Genomic DNA, 20,318 nt, shown 5'->3' with positions numbered 1-20,318 from the left:
TCAAGCTCCTTTCAACACCCAAACCAAAACACACCAAAGATCTAGCATCGTTTATTTGATTCTTTTGTGTGTGTGTGTTTGTTTTTAATTTTTTTAATTTTAACATCTTTTAGTTTTAGTTTTTTTTTAAGTTGTAATTTTTTTTACCTCATTGATTCCTTTTCTCCCTTCAAAATGGTGAAACAGAGGAATTCACCCCAAAATAAAGAGCAGGAAGAAATGGCAGCCAAGGACTTAACTAACACAGATACTAGCAAGATGTTTGAACCAGAATTTACAAACACAATGATAAGAATACTAGCTGGAGTTGAAAATAGACTAGAATCCCTTTCTGTGGAGATAAAAAAAAAAAGTAAAAGCTAGTCAGGATAAAATAAAAAATGCTATAACTGAGCTGCAATCTCAAATGGAGTCCACGGCAGCAAGGATGGATGAGGCAGAAGAGAGAATCAGCTATATAGAAGACAAAGTTATGGAGAATAATGAAGCAGAAAAAAGGAGGGCAATTAAGGCAAAAGAGCACAATTTAAGAATTCGAGAAATTGGTAACTCATTAAAAAGGAACAACATCAGAATCATAGGGGTCCCAGAAGAGGAAGAGAGAGAAATAGGAGTAGTAGGGTCATGTGAGCAAATCATAGTGGAAAACTTTCTGAACCTGGGGACAGACACAGACAACAAAATTCAGGAAGCCCTGAGGACTCCCATTAGATTCAACAAAAAACGACCATCCACAGGGCATATCATAGTCTAATTCACAAAATACTCAGGCAAGGAGAGAATCATGAAAGCAGCAAGGGAAAAAAGTCCTTAACCTACAAGGGAAGACAGATCAGGTTGGAAACAAATCTATCCACAGAAACTTGGCATGCCAGAAAAGAGTGCCAGGATATATTCAATGTGCTGAATCAGAAAAATATGCAGCCAAGAATTCTTTCCCAGCAAGGCTGTCATTCAAAAATAGAAGGAGAAATAAAACATTTCCTAGACAAATAAAAATTAAAGGAGTTTGTGACCACTAAGCTACCCCTGCAAGAAATTTTGAGGGGAACTCTCTGAGGGGAGAAAAGATGAAATAAATAAGTAAACAATTTAAATAAATAAATAAATAAATAAATAAATAAATAAATAAATAAAAAATACCAAAAGCAGCAAAGCATAGAAAGGACCAGAGAACACCCCCAGAAATTCCAACTCTTCAAACAACATAATGGCAATAAATTCATATCTTTCAGTACTCACTCTAAACATCAATGGACTCAATACTCAAATCAAAACACATAGGGTAGCAGAATGGATAAGAAAACAAGATCTATCTATATGCTGTTTACAAGAGACCCACTTTAGACCCTAAAGGCACCTTCAGATTGAAAATAAGGGGATGGAGAACCATTTATCATGCTTATGGTCAACAAAAGAAAGCCAGAGTAGCCATACTTATATCAGACAATTTAGACTTTAAAATACTGTATCAAGAGATGCAGAAAGGCATTATATCATAATTAATGGGTCTATCCAACAAGACCTAACAATTCTATGTATTTATGCGCCAAATGTGAAAGCACCCAAATATAAAAATCAATTAATCACAAACATAAAGAAACTCATTGATAGTAATACCATAATAGTAGGAGACTTCAACACCCCACTCACAGCAATGGACAGATCATCTAATCAAAATTTCAATAAGGAAACAATAGCTTTGAGTGACCCACTGGACCAGATGGACTTAACAGATATATTCAGAACATTTCATCCTAAAGTAATGAAATATACATTCTTCTCCACTGCACATGGAATATTCTCCGGAATAGACCACATAGTGGGACACAAATCAGCCCTCAACAAGTACAAAAATATCGAGATCATACTGAGCATATTTTCAGACCAATAATGCTATGAAACTCGAAATCAATGACAAGGAAAAATTTGAAAAGGTAACAAATACTTGGAGACTAAAGAACAACCTACTAAAGAATGAATGGGCTAACCAAGAAGTTAAAGAGGACATTGAAAATTTCATGAAAGCCAGTGAAAACGAGAGCACCACAGCCCAAAACCTCTGGGATGCAGGAAAGGCGGTCATAAGAGGAAAGTATATAGCAATCCAGGCCTTCCTAAAGAAGGAAGAAAGATATCAGATATACAACCTAACGTTATGCCTTAAAGAGCGGGAAAAAGAACAGCAAATAAAACCCCAAACCAGCAGAATATAGGAAATAATAAAGATTAGAGCAAAAATTAATGCTCTAAAAACAAAAAAAACAAACAAAAAACGAGTAGAACAGATCAATGAAACCAGAAGCTGGTTCTTTGAAAGATATAACAAAATTGATAAACTACTAGTCAGTTTGACCAAAAAGAAAAAGGATACAACCCAAATAAATAAAATCAAGAATGAAAGAGGAGAGATCACAACCAACACAACAGAAATAAAAACAATAATAATAGACTATTATGAGCAATTATATGCCAATAAGTGGGTAATCTGGAAGAAATGGGCAAATTCCTAGAAACATATACACTACCAACACTGAAATAGGAAGAAACAGAAAATTTGAACAGACCATTACTAGTAAAGAAATTGAATTAGTAACAAAAATCTCCCAAAAAACAAGAGTCCAGGGCCAGATGGCTTTCCAGGGGAATTCTTCCAAACATTTAAGGAAGAGTTAACACCTATTCTCTTGAAGATGATCCAAAAAACATAAATGGAAGGAATACTTCCAAACTCTATGAAGCCAGCATTACTTTGATTCCAAAACCAGAGACCCCACTAAAAAAGGAGAACTATAGACCAATTTCCCTGATGAACATGGACGTAAAACTCCTCAACAAGATATTAGCCAATTGGATCCAACAATACATTAAAAAAAATTATTCACCATGACCAAGTGGGATTTATACCTGGGAATGCAGGGCTGATTCCATATCCACAAAACAATCATTGTGTTTCATCACATCAATAAAAGAAAGGACAAGAACCAAATGATCCTCTCAGTAGAGGCAATAAAGCATTTGACAAAATACAGCATCATTTCTTGATAAAAACCCTCAAGAAAGTAGGGATAGAAGGATCATACCTCGAGATCATAAAAGCCATATATGAAAGACCCAAGGCTAATATCATCCTCAATGGGGAAAAACTGAGAGCTTTTCCCCTAAGGTCACAAACAAGACAGGGATGTCCACTCTTGCCACTGTTATTCAACATGGTATTGGAAGTCTTAGCCTTTGCAATCAGACAACACAAAGAAATAAAAGGCATCCAAATCAGGAGGAATTCAAACTTTCATTCTTCACAGATGACATGATACTCTATGTGAAAACCCAAAAGAATCCACTAAAAAACTTCTAGAACTGATTCATGAATTTAGCAAAGTTTCAGGATATAAAATCAGTGCACAGATATTGGTTGCATTCCTATACACCAACAATGAAGCAACAGAAAGAGAAATCAAGGAATCATACCATTTACAGTTGCACCAAAACCCATAAAATACCTAGGAATAAATCTAACCAAAGAGGTAAAAAATCTATACACTGAAAACTATAGAAAGCTTATGAAAGAAATTGAAGAAGACACAAAAAAATGGAAAAAGATTCCATGCTCCTGAATAGGAAGAAAAAATATTGTTAAAATGTCAATACCACCCAAAGAAATCTACAGATTCAATGCAATCCCTATCAGAATAACACCAGCATTCTTCACAGAGCTAGAACAAATAACCCTAAAATTTGTATGGAACCAGAAAAGACCCTGAAGAGTCAAAGCGATCTTGAAACAGAAAACCAAAGCAGGAGTCATCACCATCCTGGACTTCAAGCTATACTACAAAGCTGTAATCATCAAGACAGTATGGTAATGGCATAAAAACAGACACTCAGATCAATGGAACAGAATAGAGAACCCAGAAATGGACCCACAAATGTATGGCCAACTAATCTTTGACAAAGCAGGGAAGAATATCCAATGGAATAAAGACAGTCTCTTCAGCAAGTGGTGCTGAGAAAACTGGACAGCAACATGCAGAAGAATGAACCTGGACCACTTTCTTACACCATACACAAAAATAAACTCAAAATGGATGAAAGACCTCAATGTAAGACAGGAAGCCATCAAAATACTCGAGGAGAAAGCAGGCAAAAACCTCTTTGATCTTGCCCGCAGCAGCTTCTTACTCAACATGTCTCTGGAGGCAAGGGAAACAAAAGCAAAAATGAACTACTGGGACCTCATCAAAATAAAAAGCTTCTGCACAGTGAAGGAAACAATCAGCAAAACTGAAAGGCAACCGACAGAATAGGAGAAGATATTTGCAAACGACATATCAGATACAGGATAAGTTCTATAAAGAACTTATCAAACTCAACACCCAAAACACAAATAATCCAGTGAAGAACTGGGCAAAAGACATGAATGGACACTTCTCCAAAGAAGACATCCAGATGGCCAACCAACATATGAAAAAATGCTCCCAATCACTCATCATCAGGGAAATACAAATCAAAACCATCATGAGATATCACCTTACACCTGTCAGAATGGCTAAAATTAACAACTCAGGCAACAAAAGATGTGAGGGATGATGCAGATAAAGAGGATCTGTTTTGCATTGTTGGTGGGAATGCAAGCTGGTGCAGCCACTCTGGAAAACAGTATGGAGGTTCCTCAAAAAACAAAAAAATAGAACTACCCTACGACCCAGCAATTGCACTACTAGGTATTTATCCAAGGGATACAGGTGTGCTGATTCGAAGGGACACATGCACCCCAATATTTATAGCAGCACGATCAACAATAGGCAAAGTATGGAAAAGCCCAAATGTCCATTGATGGATGAATGGATAAAGAAGATGTGGTATATACATATACAATGGAGTATTACTCGGAAATCAAAAAGAATGAAATCTTGCATTTGCAACTATGTGGATGGAACTAGAAGGTATTGACTAAGTGGAATTAGTCAGAGAAAGACAAATATCATATGACTTCACTCATATGCGGACTTTAAGACACAGAACAGATGAACATAAGGGAAGGGAAGCAAAAATAATATAAAAACAGGGAAGGGAACAAAACAGAAGAGACTCTTAAATATGGAGAACAAACAGAGGGTTATAGGAGGGGTTGTGGGAGGTGGGGATGGGCCAAATAGGTAAGGGGCATTAAGAAATCTACTCATGAAATCATTGTTGCACTGTATGGTAACTAATTTGGATGTAAGTTTAAAAAAACAAAATTAAAAAAAGAAAATGTTAAAGGACGTGACTCATTTATTAAAAGACAAAAAGCTTCCCATGTGGCTGAAAAACAAAATCTACAACAAATTGATTCAGATGACTAAGGAGTCAAAAGATAAACAAATTCAACTATGTATATGGAAATAAAAATGGAACAGAGATTCTGATATCAGTAAAAGTGAAATTCAAGCCTCAAACCATTAAACATGACAAAAGAATTTTATGGTGGAAATCCAGAATCCACAATCAAAAAATAATACTTACCAATGTGCATATACCAATTAATAATAAAACCACCTTTAGGAATAAAAAAAAACTACAGAAAGTGCAAGAAGACCTATGTAGAAACTGGTGAGTAACAAGATTTTTTAAAAAGGTTTATCTATTTTTGGGAGAGACAGAGTGTGAGTGGAGGAGGGGCAGAGAGAGAGGGAGACACAGAATCCGAAGCAGGCTCCAGGCTCCAAGCTGTCAGCACAGAGCCTAACGCAGGGCTCGAACCCATGAGCCATGAGATCATGACCTGAGCTGAAGTCAGTCGCCGAACTAACTGAGCCACCTGAGCATCCCAAAAAGATGTTTTAATACAGCATTCTCAGCACCAGACAGTTCAAGTAGGCAAATTATAAATAAAGAGACAGAAGATCTAAAAACACAATCAATAAGACTGATCTTATTGATTGATTGTATATGAAACTCTATACCTTATAATGGAGAATACACATTCTTATCAGAGGCCTATAAAATATTCAGAGAAAGAGATATATGCCCCACATGAGATCCAACATCTAGAAACCTGCCAAGTCAAGCCCAAGTACAGCCAACATATGACCCCAATCATGCCAATTAAATAAGCTTTTGATTTTCCTGCAATATCCACCCCCCACTCTACTCCTGCCAGCAGCAGATGGTTGGAGAATGAAGAGGGAGAAAGAGGAGAATCTTTGTCTTTCACTCCTCCGTGGCAATTCTTTCACATTATAGGTTGAGCCTCAGCTGGAGAAGGTTGAGAGAGTTATTAAAATAGTCAACCAGATATGACTGAGCTATTATTTTTAGTGCTTACAAGTTATTGCAATTTTATAGAATTTGCATGAAGTAGACCTTATACATGAGACATAGAGGAGAGAAAAGTGTAGTGGCTTGTTTGAAGACAGTTACTGGAGGGGAAAAAAAAAAGATATATGTAACTCACAGGTTTAGAGTGTTTCCTACCTTGGTTACACATCAAGCATTTGAAGTAAGTTAGTAGGAAGATAATTTTAAGCTTGGAGAGGAAATTCCTAGTTGCTGCTTCACAGAAAGTGGTCAAGTAAGAGCTGAGATTTAAAACAAATTCAAAATCTGCAACTCTAGTACATGTATACCAGAGACGATGGGGTTGTAAGGCAAATAATCAAATGAATGTGGTATGAAAAGAAGGGGAAATCTTCTTAAAAAGCAAAGTTGATTAAAAATTGTAAACATATTCATAACACGGGAAAAAAAGTTTACAGTCCCTCTGATTTAGGTGGCTTGGTGCATGGCTGGACAGCCAGCTTTGTAGGTGTTAATTAAAGATAACTGGGTTTCATTTAGGAGGGACCACCAGGGACTTGAATACATGTGTCTGGATGATGAGGAAGGTGGGGGCTGAAGATAAAGGTGACAGGCTCCTGATTTCTTAGATCACAATTAAAATTTAAGGGTTTAATTAGTCCATACAAGAAGAGTTTGTGGAAGTAGAAGAAAGGAGGATGAGGGAAGAACCCAAACCATACTCTCTAAGTGTTCATTGCCGAAAAGCAAGGTATTTAATTTTGAGGAAGATAAACAAATGATTCTTTGTCTCCTAAGTTTTCCTCCATAATGTATCAGCATCCAGTTCCACACAGTGATAATTGATTTGTTTATCCTTTTGATATTAATGTTGTCAGTATCTTTTCCGGTCTCCATAGCTATTTTAAATAGTTTTGCACATTTCAAATAAAATGCATTTTCCAAATAATGTTTTTGCTTTATTTTTATTTTGAACTAGCTCATGTTTTACTTTTTGATGCTGTGATTGAATTTTTCTTTTTTTTTTTTCCCCTTCTGTTTATGTTGAGACCTCCTAAAATACACACTGAAGTATATTTTGATGACAGGATTGGGCTTTTTAAATTGTGATTCTTAGAATTTTACATTATGATTCTCACTAAAATCTTATAATATCTACTTAGGGTCTGACACTAGGCTGGATGCTGGTACCTATACCTCAACTTGGAAGTCAGCAGAAAATAGGTCAAGAAAGTTCTAAACTATTTTAGACATACTGTTACACACAGTTTCCAAGCAAGTCAACAGATTATATTGAAATGGTGTAAACAATAACAATATGGGCTCTGGGGATGAAATAATGGTGAAACTCCTATCATCAAGGTACTCACAGTTTTGAAAGAAAGGACACAATGTAATAACTACACTACTTTCCACTAAAGAATTTACTAGGGCCATTAAAACCCAAATTTAAGAGTGTCTAGATATCTAGTTGAGTCTTTTGTCTTAGGTTACATAGAGAAGCCCATTATCAAATATTATACATTATCAAGAGGACACAAAGTTTAGAAACCAATTTGACAATAAATTTCATATTAAAAATGTTTTAAAAAATGAATAAACTATGTTGACTTAAAAAAAAAAAGAAGACACAATGCTCAGTTTTTTTCCTTGACACGGAGAACTAAAGAGGTGATGGCATGGGGGTAGTTAGGGGTAGTGTACAAAAATTAGGAAAGATTTCCCAATTGAGATAAAATCTGTGCTAGTTTTTGGTAGATGTTGAGTATGTCTGGGATTTATACAGTAAAAATATTCTAGATAGAAACAACCCTTGATTTCTGCTTGCAGGATTTACCACGATCCAGAGGTGGAGGTCTCCGGGACATTTGACTGAATAATCTTAGGTTAACTACCGATCAGCTTTTGACTATGAAATGGTAGTGAGACACCGTAGGGAACAAAGTAGAGTCATATCTGAAGAGCTGTGTTTGACCAGCATAAAGCTCGTACTCAATCCTACAAGCCACCGAAGAGTTTGAAGTAGATTTGCATCTTATTAATTTCATTTTGTGGGACGTAAGTAGGATATATTAGGAATGGGGATAAAAAAAAAAAGATTAAACTAGTACTTTGTGCAAATTAATCTCTTAAGACCAGGCAACTCAAATATGAGAAAATCACAATCTTGTATGATCAAGAGAAACTTGCTTCATTTTTATAAACCAGAACAAACTAACATTAATGTATAATTTGAAGTAAAGAAAATTCCAGCTTTTGCATTCTAACTTTCACATCACAAGTAAATATTTAAACCTAGCAAGGCTTGTCATCATTTAAGCTTTTAACTGAGAGCAAAGTTATTTTTCTTTTTTAAAATTTTTAATGTTTATTTATTTTTTAAAAAAATTTTAACGTTTATTTTTGAGACAGAGCATGATCGGGGGAGGGGCAGAGAGAGAGGGAGACACAGAATCGGAAGCAGGCTCCAGGCTCTGAGCCATCAGCCCAGAGCCCGACATGGGGCTCGAACTCACGGACCGCGAGATCTTGACCTGAGCTGAAGTCTGACGCTTAACCGACTGAGCCACCCAGGCGCCCCTAATGTTTATTTATTTTTGAGAGAGAGAGGCAGAGTGTGAGCGGGGGAGGGACAGTGAGAGAGAGCGAGACACAGAATCCAAAGCAGGCTCCAGGCACTGAGCTGTCAGCACAGAGCCAGATGTGCGGCTCTAACCTACAAACTGCGAGATCATGACCCTGGCCGAATTCAGATGCGCAACCTACTGAGCCACCCAGGTGCCCGCAAGGTTATTCTTAATCAAAATACATTTAAACCAGCCTCAGAAATCCAGTGCTTTACCTCATTTGGGCAAACTTTGGGTAAGTGCCCTAAATTGTTCTGGATTTCTAGGAAGGAAAAACAGCATACCTCACAATGTATTATCATTAAGTAGAAGGATTTACATGATATACAAAAAACCTAATGCCAAGGGGCCTGGGGAGCTCACTATGGGCCCCGGTGCCATCTACTTGAAGCTGTTTTCCCTTCAAATGGGCAGTGGAATCACACTGTTTCTGACACTCCTGGAATATTCTGTCAGTTCTCAGCTCCTAACCATCCCATCACTTTTATTCAGATCAATGAGAAATCTCACTTTGAAAGAAACTGAGTTCTGCTTAAAAATTTGATCCAAAAAGAGCTTTCTATGCAGTGGATTTAGGATTAGATGATTTACAGTTTTTAATTTTCAGCTACATTATCTACAAAAGATATAATTTCAATTGAAAAATTTTAAATGATGCCAGAAAATGACTGTGTATACTTTCATTACTGAATCTGCATAATTTTGATTCTCCCAAAATATTCTTCAAAGAGTTACCAAGTTGACACTATCCTGGTCATTTGTGAATTTTACTCTTTTGTGGGCAGTGGGGGAAGTATTTTTCTACCACTGATTTATCCCTGTAATGGAAACTTATTTGTAGGTTAGTGGGAAGAATTATGTATTTTTTTTGAGAGGTCACAAGTGAGTTAGGAGCAGAGAGACAGGGAGAGAGAGAGGGGGAGAGAGAGAGAGAGGAGTAGGGCCCACTCGAATGGGGACTCATCTCCCACAAAGCAGGACTTGGGCTCACCCTGTGGGGGGTTGGAACTCACAAATCATGAGATCATGACATGCGTGGAAGTCAGATACTTAAGTGAATGAGCCACCCAGGTGCCCCAAGAAGAATTATGTCTTATTAAAAATGTAGAACTGTTTCCATATTTGATTGATTTAGGAAAAAGTAGTCCCTGGCTCTCCTTTTGATACAGAGGAAACATTAGACTTAGGAGTACTTATAACACTGATTTGACAATCTAGCACCATCTACCATTTTGTAAATTTACCTATTGCCAATATTTCACCACCTGAACATCAGCAATAATGACATTGTGCCTCAGTCTAACGTAATGCAATGCTCACATAACCAGACTTGCTCTTTTCTTTCTTCCCCCAAACAGCAGGCAGAATCGTATAATTGTATAATTATGTGGGCCTAATTTATTATTTATAAGTTCAATAACAATTTCCCTGTGACATCCTGAGATTAAATACTAAATTATATAAAGTTATTTCATACAATTTAGGCTTTAGTTATATTGATATTTATATAATTATAACAATTTATATATAATATAATCCATAACCACTTTTAACACACCTTGCCTTTGGTAGAATGGCATAGAAAAAGGAAAATATGGTAATATATATTACCATATACATCTGAACATGGCAAATACACGAAGCTTCTCATTTCTCATTTCTGAGGCCAGTCACATGGTGGTATTTGGTATTTATAGCTTGTTTCTTCACAAACCATGCCAGGTCTCTCTTTGTTCTCACCCAGCCCTTCAACTTGTTTTGGTTATTTACCTGGACATACAGTCATTATTTTATTTATGAAAGATCTGTGCAATTAGTGTGCTCCATCCCTCTTGAGTTGTTATAGATTAATATTAACTTTTGCAATTGGACATGGGAATATTCAGAGGCACTCAAGATGATGATCTGATTTTAATATTTTTTAATGTTTATAAATTTCTGAAAGAGAGACAGAGGTGAGTGGGAGAGAGGCAGACAGAGGGAGACACAGTATCCAAAGTAGGCTCCAGGTTCTGAGCTGTCAGCACAGAGCCTGACAAGGGGCTTGAACTCACAAACCATGAGATCATGACCTGAGCCGCAATCGGAGGCCCAACCGACTGAGCCACCCAGGTGCCCTGATTATCTGATTTTAGATATACTCTCCCTTGCCTTCACTGTATATTAGTACTCTGTTTTCTCTAGATAAACTGGATTATTCAACCCATTCAGTAAGACTCTCTCTGCCTAGACGTTCATTGGCACAAGGAGACCAGAGTTGAATGAGGACTATGTCAACTTCCAACTCAGTGTAAGGTCATGGTATCTCTCGATGCTTCCTTGGGTTACTGAGACATCTAAGCCAGCAAAGCCAAAGTTGCTGACATGAAAAGCCAAAACTGTGTAAGTACACAAGGAGAAATAGCAAGAAAAACCACTCACTTGGAGTGTTTAGTTCCCAGACATGTATTCTATCCGTATAGTGATCATCTGTTCAGAGTATATATTGCAACACACAGGGAATCACCTTGGTCCCACAAGGTGTTGTTACATAGCCGGGGCATTAATTGGATTTCGAATAAGGCCTTCCAACTTCTATCAGAGCAGACACTTCAGGGTGATGGAATACATAATAAGATCAGTGAATCCCGTAGGTCCAAGATCATTCATTCCTCACGGTTTTTGCTGTGAAAATAGTTCCTACTTGGAAGCAATGTGGTGTGGAATATCATAAAAGTGACTAATATATTTTACATGTTCACAGGTGGTGCTGGCAGAAGCAAATTAATATAAAGAGGAAGCGCTTGTTCCAGTGAAGAAGAAAATCACTGCTGCTGCCTGAAGAGATCCATTATAGTTAACATGTCACCAGGTGCTTGGCTATTCCTCCGGGAATAGCGCCACTTGCAAAGCACAACATCTGTTACCACTGTTGTCAAGAGGGGAGCTCAGCAGGTGGCAGGGCCAGATCTGTCGTGGTTAAACCCCTTTGCTTGAGCCCGTGCATGACTACCAACCCACAGCCGGAGGAACTTCTTTCTTAGTTAGTCCGTGGAACTTCACCAGGTACTGGGCAAAGCTGACTGGTGTTCATAAACCAAATTGATCTGCTTATTTAGATTGTTCTTTAGAGTAGTGGTCCTTTGTGGGCATTCTTAGGGCACTCAAAGGTATGCACACCCTGTGCTCCCTGTCCTGAGGTAGAGTGCAGGACTTTATTACCCTTGCTTCATAATTCCTGAATCCCTTTCCAGACTAGCTCTTTTCATTAGAATGGGTTTAGTCTTCAGGGGCCTCTCATTCTTGCATATAAAATTTTAAATGATTTTATTAATTTCCTCATGCAAATACAGGATTTTTAACCCTTTATTAAGAACTGGAATAGCAGGGGCGCTGAGTGCCTCAGCTGGGTAAGCATCTGACTTCAGCTCAGGTCATGATCTCATCTGTGGGTTCGAGTCCCAAGTTCTGCTATGGGCTGACATCTCAGAGCCTAGAGCCTGCTTCGGATTCTGTGTCTCCCTTTCTCTCTCTGCCTCCCCTGGCCCACTCATGCTCTGTCTCTCTCTCTCTCTCTTTCTAAAATAAATAAACATTAAAAATTGTTTTTAAAAAAGGACTGTAATAGCAAACTTTTAGTGTTAGCCATTTATATTTAGCCTCAGATATTGATATGCTTACTACAATTGTAGTAAAGTAACCAGGTTTCTTAGCTCAGAGTTCCTACCCGATCTCTTATTTCCTCACAGCCAATTCACCTTTGGAGTCACTGCTTTTTAAGTAAGTCCTTTTCAAATTTTACAACTTTGTATGTGTGATTTATTTCCTATTGGGTCCATGACAAACACATGAAATTAACATATACAGTTTTTCCCTTTGGTGAGGTTAAAAATTCATTTAATCTATTTATTTATTTATTTATTTATTTATTTATTTAATAAAATATAAAATTAATACTATATATATATTTATATATAATTATGTATACATTTATTTATAAAATCTATTTATTTAGTTTAATTATTTACCCTTGTATCCTTGGCATAAATATAATTTTTATGTATCACCTCTTCCATACACTAATAGATTTGATTGCTAATATTTTGTTTAGGATTTAGTATCTATACTTTTGTATCTATTATATGACTATAATAGCCCTGAAATTATCCTTTTAACAGTACAATCCCCTGATATTACTGTTATGATTAGGCTGAGCCCATAGAATGAAATATTTCTTCTTTATCTACTGTCAAAAGAGTAGAAAATAGAATGACTACTTTCTTCAACTTTTATAGAACTTGCCTGTAAAATTTGGGGGGCTTCTAAAATTGGAAAAATAAGATATTTAATCACCATTTTTATTTATTTGATAGTTATAATACTGTTGAATTTTAATTTTTTTTGAAGTCAGTTCTCATATGTGTGTATATGTATATATGTCTATATATGTTGTATATATTTTTAACAACTTGTTTATCTATTCGTACTACTGTTTTAATATTATATTCTCTATTTTACCTCAATTTGTGTTTTCATTTTCATTCATACAGTGCTTATTTGCATATTCTCTCTTAAGTCTTTCTAAGTCTCTCCAAATATTATCTCTATTGTTAGTATCTTCCAATAGTTAATGTTTGGTTTTCCTGATATCCTCCATTGATACATATTTTTTTTTTTAATTTCACTAATGTGTGCTCTCAAGTTATCTTTTCCTAGTTTATATGGGATTTCCCTGTTTTATCTTTTCTAATCTGAAAAGAGGAGCACTTTTTACTTGTGAGCATCTATTTTTTAATATACTAATTTGAGGCTAGAAATTGCTCTTGAAATAATGATTTTACTATATCCCACACATTTTATATGCAATATTTTCATTGTAATTCAGTTCTTTTTAGAATACAGTTTAAATTTTATTTTATATAAATGGGTTTTTAAAATTTATACTTTATTTTTCAACATTCCATGTTTATTTAAAAGTATGCATTCTCGGGGCGCCTGGGTGGCGCAGTCGGTTAAGCGTCTGACTTCAGCCAGGTCACGATCTCGCGGCCCGTGAGTTCGAGCCCCGCGTCAGGCTCTGGGTTGATGGCTCGGAGCCTGGAGCCTGTTTCCCATTCTGTGTCTCCCTCTCTCTGCCCCTCCCCCGTTCATGCTCTGTCTCTCTCTGTCCCAAAAATAAATAAACGTTGAAAAAAAAAATTAAAAAAAAAAAAAAAGTATGCATTCTCAATTTGATGAGTGGAGATTTCTAGACAATTTCTGTGAGTTAATGATTTTAACTCTTTCGTACAGCATTTATTCCTCTTGATTCCTATATTTTTGATCATCAATAATCAAGACACTGTGTGAAATATGCATAAGTTATAAATTTTACCATGTAGGTCTATCAATAAAATTATTTAAATTTGCTATAATTTCTAATAATTATCCATACATTTTATCATCTTTCATACCTTAAAATCTGTCTTTTATTTCTTAACTATTTACCTACTCCATAAATAGCACTTTTGCTCTAGTGGAACATTTATTTTTTAGTCAGAATCAAGGGTAAGGAGCTGATCATATAAACTAAATCAAGAATAGCACCCGATAGGGGAGTTAAGATGGCAGAGCAGCATGGACACCCTGAGCTGGCCTCCACCCTGAAATGCAGCTAGATCAGCACTAAACTGTTTTGAACACCTAGGGAATTGATCTGAGGATTAACACAACAATATGTGTAACTTTAGCCACAAAATTTGGCACATATGTGGTGAGGAGAGGTGAACTAGGGGAGAGAAAAGCCAGGGAGTGTAGGGAGCCATTTTTGCGAAGAAACAACAGAGAGAGTTAGAGAAAGAGGGAGAGTGTGGCACATTGAGATCATGCAAGAAAGCACTCCTCCCAAAAGTAGCTGGAGAGAAAGAGAAAGAGTGAAAACACTCACAGGGGACTGGACAAGAAGTCTGTTCCCCAAAACCATTGACAGGGAGAAAGGAGAGGGTTTTGGTACCACTAGGACTCTATAAACAGGGGAGCACAGTCTGAAGTTCTGGTGCCCAGTGCCTTGGGGTGCTCTGGTGAGGAAGCAGGGAGAATCCCCAGGAGCAGGTAGTGGGGTCTAGGGGTCTGTGTGCCACATGGGGAGAAGTGGTTCCCCTGTTTGGTGTGCATTCGCAGTAGACCTATCCACAGAAACTTGGCAGGCCAGAAAGGAATGGCGGGGTATATTCAATGTGCTTAATCAGAAAAACATGCAGCCATAAAATCTTTATCCAGCAAGGGTCTCATTCAAAATAGGAGAGAGAATTATGTTCCCAGACAAACAAGAGCAAAAGGAGTCTGTGACTACTAAACCAGACCTGCAAGGAATTTTAAAGGGGCTCTTTGAGTGGAGAATAGACAAAACAAAACCAAGAAGACCAAAGGCAAAAAAGACTAAAAAAAGAACAGAGAACATCAGCAGAAACACCAACTCTACAGGCAATGCAATGGCACAAATTCTTATTTTTCTGTACTCACTCTAAGTGAAATGGATTGACCGCTCCAATCAAAAGATGTAGAGTATCAGAATGGATAAGAAAAGAAGACTCACCTATATGCTGCTTACAATAGCCTCATTTTAGGCACAAAGACACCTGCAGATTGAAAGTAAGGGGATAGGGAACCATTTATCATGTGAATGGTCATCAAAAGAAAGCTGGAGTAGGGGCGCCTGGGTGGCGCAGTCGGTTAAGCGTCCGACTTCAGCCAGGTCACGATCTCGCGGTCCGTGAGTTCGAGCCCCGCGTCAGGCTCTGGGCTGACGGCTCAGAGCCTGGAGCCTGTTTCCGATTCTGTGTCTCCCTCTCTGTCTGCCCTTTGCCCGTTCATGCTCTGTCTCTCTCTCTCCCAAAAATAAATAAATGTTGAAAAAAAAAAAGAAAGCTGGAGTAGGCATACTTGTATCAGATAAAATAGATTTTAAAATAAAGACTGTAATAAGACATATAAAGAAAGGAATCATATCATAATTAAGGGGTCTATCCACCAAGATGATCTAACAATTATAAATATTTATGCTCCCAATGTCAAAGAACCAAAATCTATATATCAATTAATCACAAACATAAGGAAACTCATTGATAATAATACCATAAAAATAGGGGACTTCAACACCCCACTTAAGCAACAGACAGGTCATCTAAACAGAAAATCAACAAAGAAACAATGCCTTGGAATGACACACTGGACCGGATGGACTTAACAGATATATACCTAGAAATAAACTTAACAAAGAGATGAAAGATCTATACACTGAAAAATATAAAAAGCTTGTGAAATAAATTGAAGAAGACACAAAGAAATGGAAAAACATTCCATTCTCATAGATTGGAAGAACAAATATCATCAAAATGTCTATATTACCCAAAGCAATCTACATATTCAATGCAATCCCTATCAAAAACAAAACAAAACAAAAAAAACACCAGCATTCTTCACAGAGCTAGAACAAAAAATTCTAACATTTGTATGGAACCAGAAAAGACCCAAAATAGACAAAGTAATGTTGAAAAAGAAAACCAAAGCTGGAGGCATCACAATTCTGGACTTCAACTTGTATTATAAAGCTGTAATCATCAAGACAGTATGGTACTGGCCCAAAAAACAGACACATAGATCAATGGAATAGAAGAGAATGCAGAAATGGACCCACAAATATATGGCCAATTTATCTTTGACAAAGCAGGAAAGGATATTCAATGGAAAGAAGATAGTCTTTTCAGCAAATGGTGTTGGGAAAACTGGACAGCAACATGCAGAAGAAAGAACCTGGACCACTTTCTTACACCATACACAAAAATAAACTCAAAATGGATGCAAGAACTAAATGTAAGGCAGGAATCCATCAAAATCCTAGAGGAGAAAACAGGCAACTACCTCTTTCTTACTTGACATGTCTCTGGAAGCAAGGAAAACAAAGGCAAAAATGAACTATTGGGACCTCATCAAGATAAAAAGCTTCTGCACAGCAAAGAAAACAATCAGCCAAACTAAAAGGCACCCAACAGAATGGGAGAAGATACTTGCAAATGACATATCAACTAAAGGGTTAGTATCCAAAATCTATAAAGAACTTATCAAACTCAACACCCAAAAAACAAATAATTCAGTGAAGAAATGGGAAAAAGATATTAATACGCACTTTTCCAAAGAAGACATCCAGATGGCCAACTGACACATAAAAAAATGCTCCACATCACTCATCATCAGGGAAATACAAATCAAAGCCACAATGAGATACCACCTCACACTTGTCAGAATGGCTAAAACTAACAACTCAGGCAACAACAGATGTTGATGAAGATGCAGAGAAAGAGGATCTGTTTTGCACTGTTGGTGGGAATGCAACCTCTCTGGAAAACAGCATGGAGTTGCCTCAAAAAATTAAAAATAGAATACCCAAAATCCAACAATTGCACTAATAGGTATTTATCAAAAAGATACAAAAGTGCTAATTTGAAGGGGCACATGCACCTCAATGTCTATGTCAATGCTATCAACAGCCAAAGTATGGAAAAAGCCCAAATATCCATCAACTGATGAATCCATAAAGATGTGGTATATCTATCTATGTATCTATCTATGTATCTATCTATCTATCATCTATCGTCTATATATGCACACACACACACACACACACACACACACACACACACACTCGAATATTACTCAGCCATCAAAAAGAATGAAATCTTGCCATTTGGAGCAAAATGGATGGAACTAGAGTGTATTATGCTAAGTGAAATTAGTCAGAGAAAGACAAATATCAGATGATTTCACTAATATGTGGAAATTGAGAAACAAAACAGATGAATATAGGGGAAGGGAAGCAAATATAAGATAAAAACAGAGAAGGAGACAAACCATGAGACTCTTAAATACAGAGAACAAACTGAGGGTTGTTGGTGGTGTTGGGTGGAGTGATGGCCTAAATGGACGATGGGCATTAAGGAGGGCACTTGTTGGGATGAACACTGGGTGATATATGTAAGTGATGGATCATTAAATTTCATTCCTGAAATCATTATTACACTATATGTTAACTAACTTGGATTTAAATTAAAAAAAATACCATGTGGTAATCTCAATAAATGCAGAAAATGCACTTGACAAATAAACACCTTTTCATATAAAAACCCGCAACAATTAAGTATAGAAAAAATGTAGCTTAACATAACAGAGTATATGTGACATGTTCACAGCAAACATTGTAACGAATGATGAAAGCTGTAAAAGTTCTTCCTCTAAAATCAGGAACAAGACAAGGGTGCCTATTCTCAGCACTCCTATTCAACATAGTACTGGAAGTCCTACTCAGAGCAATTAGGCAAGAAAAGGAAATAAAATTCATCCAAAGTGAAAAGGAATAATTGTTTCTTTTTGTCAATGATGTCTGATCTTATATACAGAAAACCCTAACGACCCCACCAAAATACTGTTAGAACTAATAAGTAGAACTAATAAGCAGTAAAGCTGCAGGATACAAAATCAATATACAAAATTCAACTGTATTTCTATACACTAACAATTAAATATCTGAAAAGAAATTCAGAAAACAATCCATTTAGGAAGCCTCAAAAAGAATACAATACTTAGAATTAAATTAAACCAAAGGAGGTAAAAAAAATTTTTACAATAAAACTATGAGACACTGAAGAAATAAATTGAAGACAAATAAATGGAAAGATATTCCATGTTCATAGAAAAGATAAATTAATATTGCAAAAGTGTCCATATTACTCAAATGGATCTATAGATTCAAAGCATTTCCTCAAAATTTCAATGGCAGTTTTCAGAGAAATAGAAAAAAAGCACTTCTAAAATTTGAATAGAACCACAAAAAATTTTGAAGAGTCAAAACAATCTTAACAAAGAAGAATAAAGCTGAAGGCACCACTCTTCTGGAATTGTAATCTATATGTAAAAGCTATAATAATCTAAACAGTACAGTACTGACATAAAAGCTGACATAGTGATAAACATATAGATAAAATAATATAATAGACAGCCCAGAAATAAACTCACACTCATATGGTCAACTAATCTTTGGCAAGGGCACCAAGAATGCGTAATGAAAAAAAGAATAGTCCCTTCATTAAATGGTGCTGGGAAAATTGAATATCTATACACCAAAGAATGAAACTCAGCCCCTATTTTATGCCATTCACAAAAATGAACTCAAAATGCATTAAAGACTTAAATGTAGGCTCTGAGACTGTGAAACCCCTAGAAAAGAAAACATAGGAAAAATTCTCCTTGACGTAGATCTTGCCATTAAATTTTTGAATATGGCACCAAAAGCAGGTTAGAGCCATCCTAAAGTTTTTGTGATTTCATTAATCATAAATACTGCCTCAAAATTCTCAAATAAAGACTTATTTCCAACTCTCAAAAACAAACAAATGAACAACCACAGCCACAAGAACAACAAAGAGTAGCACTGATCAAGCCTGGATTGTACCTTTAGTTTTCGTTCAACTGTGTTTTTTCATGTCTCAAGGCATCACTGGTTCTACCAATTAGTAGAATAGTGGACGAGGGGATTAAAAAAAAAGTTTCTATATTTCTAAGAAAATGCTCATTTTTCTGCAGCCATGGTAACAGTTGACCACCAGTTTGAAATCATCTAATTGATTAATGGCAGCATCTCAACCCTACAGTTTCCTACCAGTACACAGTTCGGTTATTACAGCCTCCCATCCAGTGACAGACACGTACTTCTGAAAGTCAGCGGATGGGCAAAGCCTCACGTCCCTGTCCAAGCTTCTGAAATTCAGCCATTCTGCAACAGTCACAATCTGGTCACCTTTCAACAGCCAAGAGGCAACGAACCCATAAAATATACCATCCTCAAAAAACCTCAAATCCCCAAACTCCTGCTTCCCCACATCCCTGCTTTGCTGTGTCTAATGTTCATAACACATACTTGCTTACGTACAACATAAATTAGGCTTTTGTTCCATGTGGCTCTTGCTACAGCACTTGTTGCCATCTCTTCTCCATTATTTCTAAGCACTATGAGAATACAAAGATCTCCTGCAGGCCAGTCACCAATCCTCCATGCTGCCATGCACCGCAAAGACCTTCGTGGGGGTTTAGTGGACAGGAATATCTCTGCAGATGAGACTTTCTCAGAAGCACAGAAGAGTAACCAGTACAGCTATGAAAAGCTCCCTGTTTTCTTGTTACTTCACTCACAGAAGCCTGTATCTGTCCTCCTATGTATGGACTTGGCTGTCTGGCTATGGGGAAAGAAGCAAACCATAGTCTCTGCTTCCTAAAAGGGACTCTTGTTTGTATGACGTTTAATTCTCTTACATTTCTTTGCATGCTTAGACACAAAATGGCTTATCCATTCTGTCTAGTAACAACTGTAGGAACAGTGGTCTGGGTCCTAACTGTAAGAGG

At 36.8% G+C, this 20,318-nt stretch overlaps 1 pseudogene; it reads right to left on the bottom strand.

Annotated features, from left to right (window-relative positions):
- Positions 1–19,902, bottom strand: part of LOC122470026 — a 42,328-nt pseudogene extending 22,426 nt beyond the window's left edge.
- Positions 19,903–20,318: the final 416 nt, after the last annotated feature.

This window comes from Prionailurus bengalensis, chromosome D3, assembly GCF_016509475.1.
Source record: "Prionailurus bengalensis isolate Pbe53 chromosome D3, Fcat_Pben_1.1_paternal_pri, whole genome shotgun sequence".
Taxonomy (NCBI): domain Eukaryota; kingdom Metazoa; phylum Chordata; class Mammalia; order Carnivora; family Felidae; genus Prionailurus; species Prionailurus bengalensis.
This window is presented reverse-complemented; position numbering and strand designations above follow the sequence as displayed.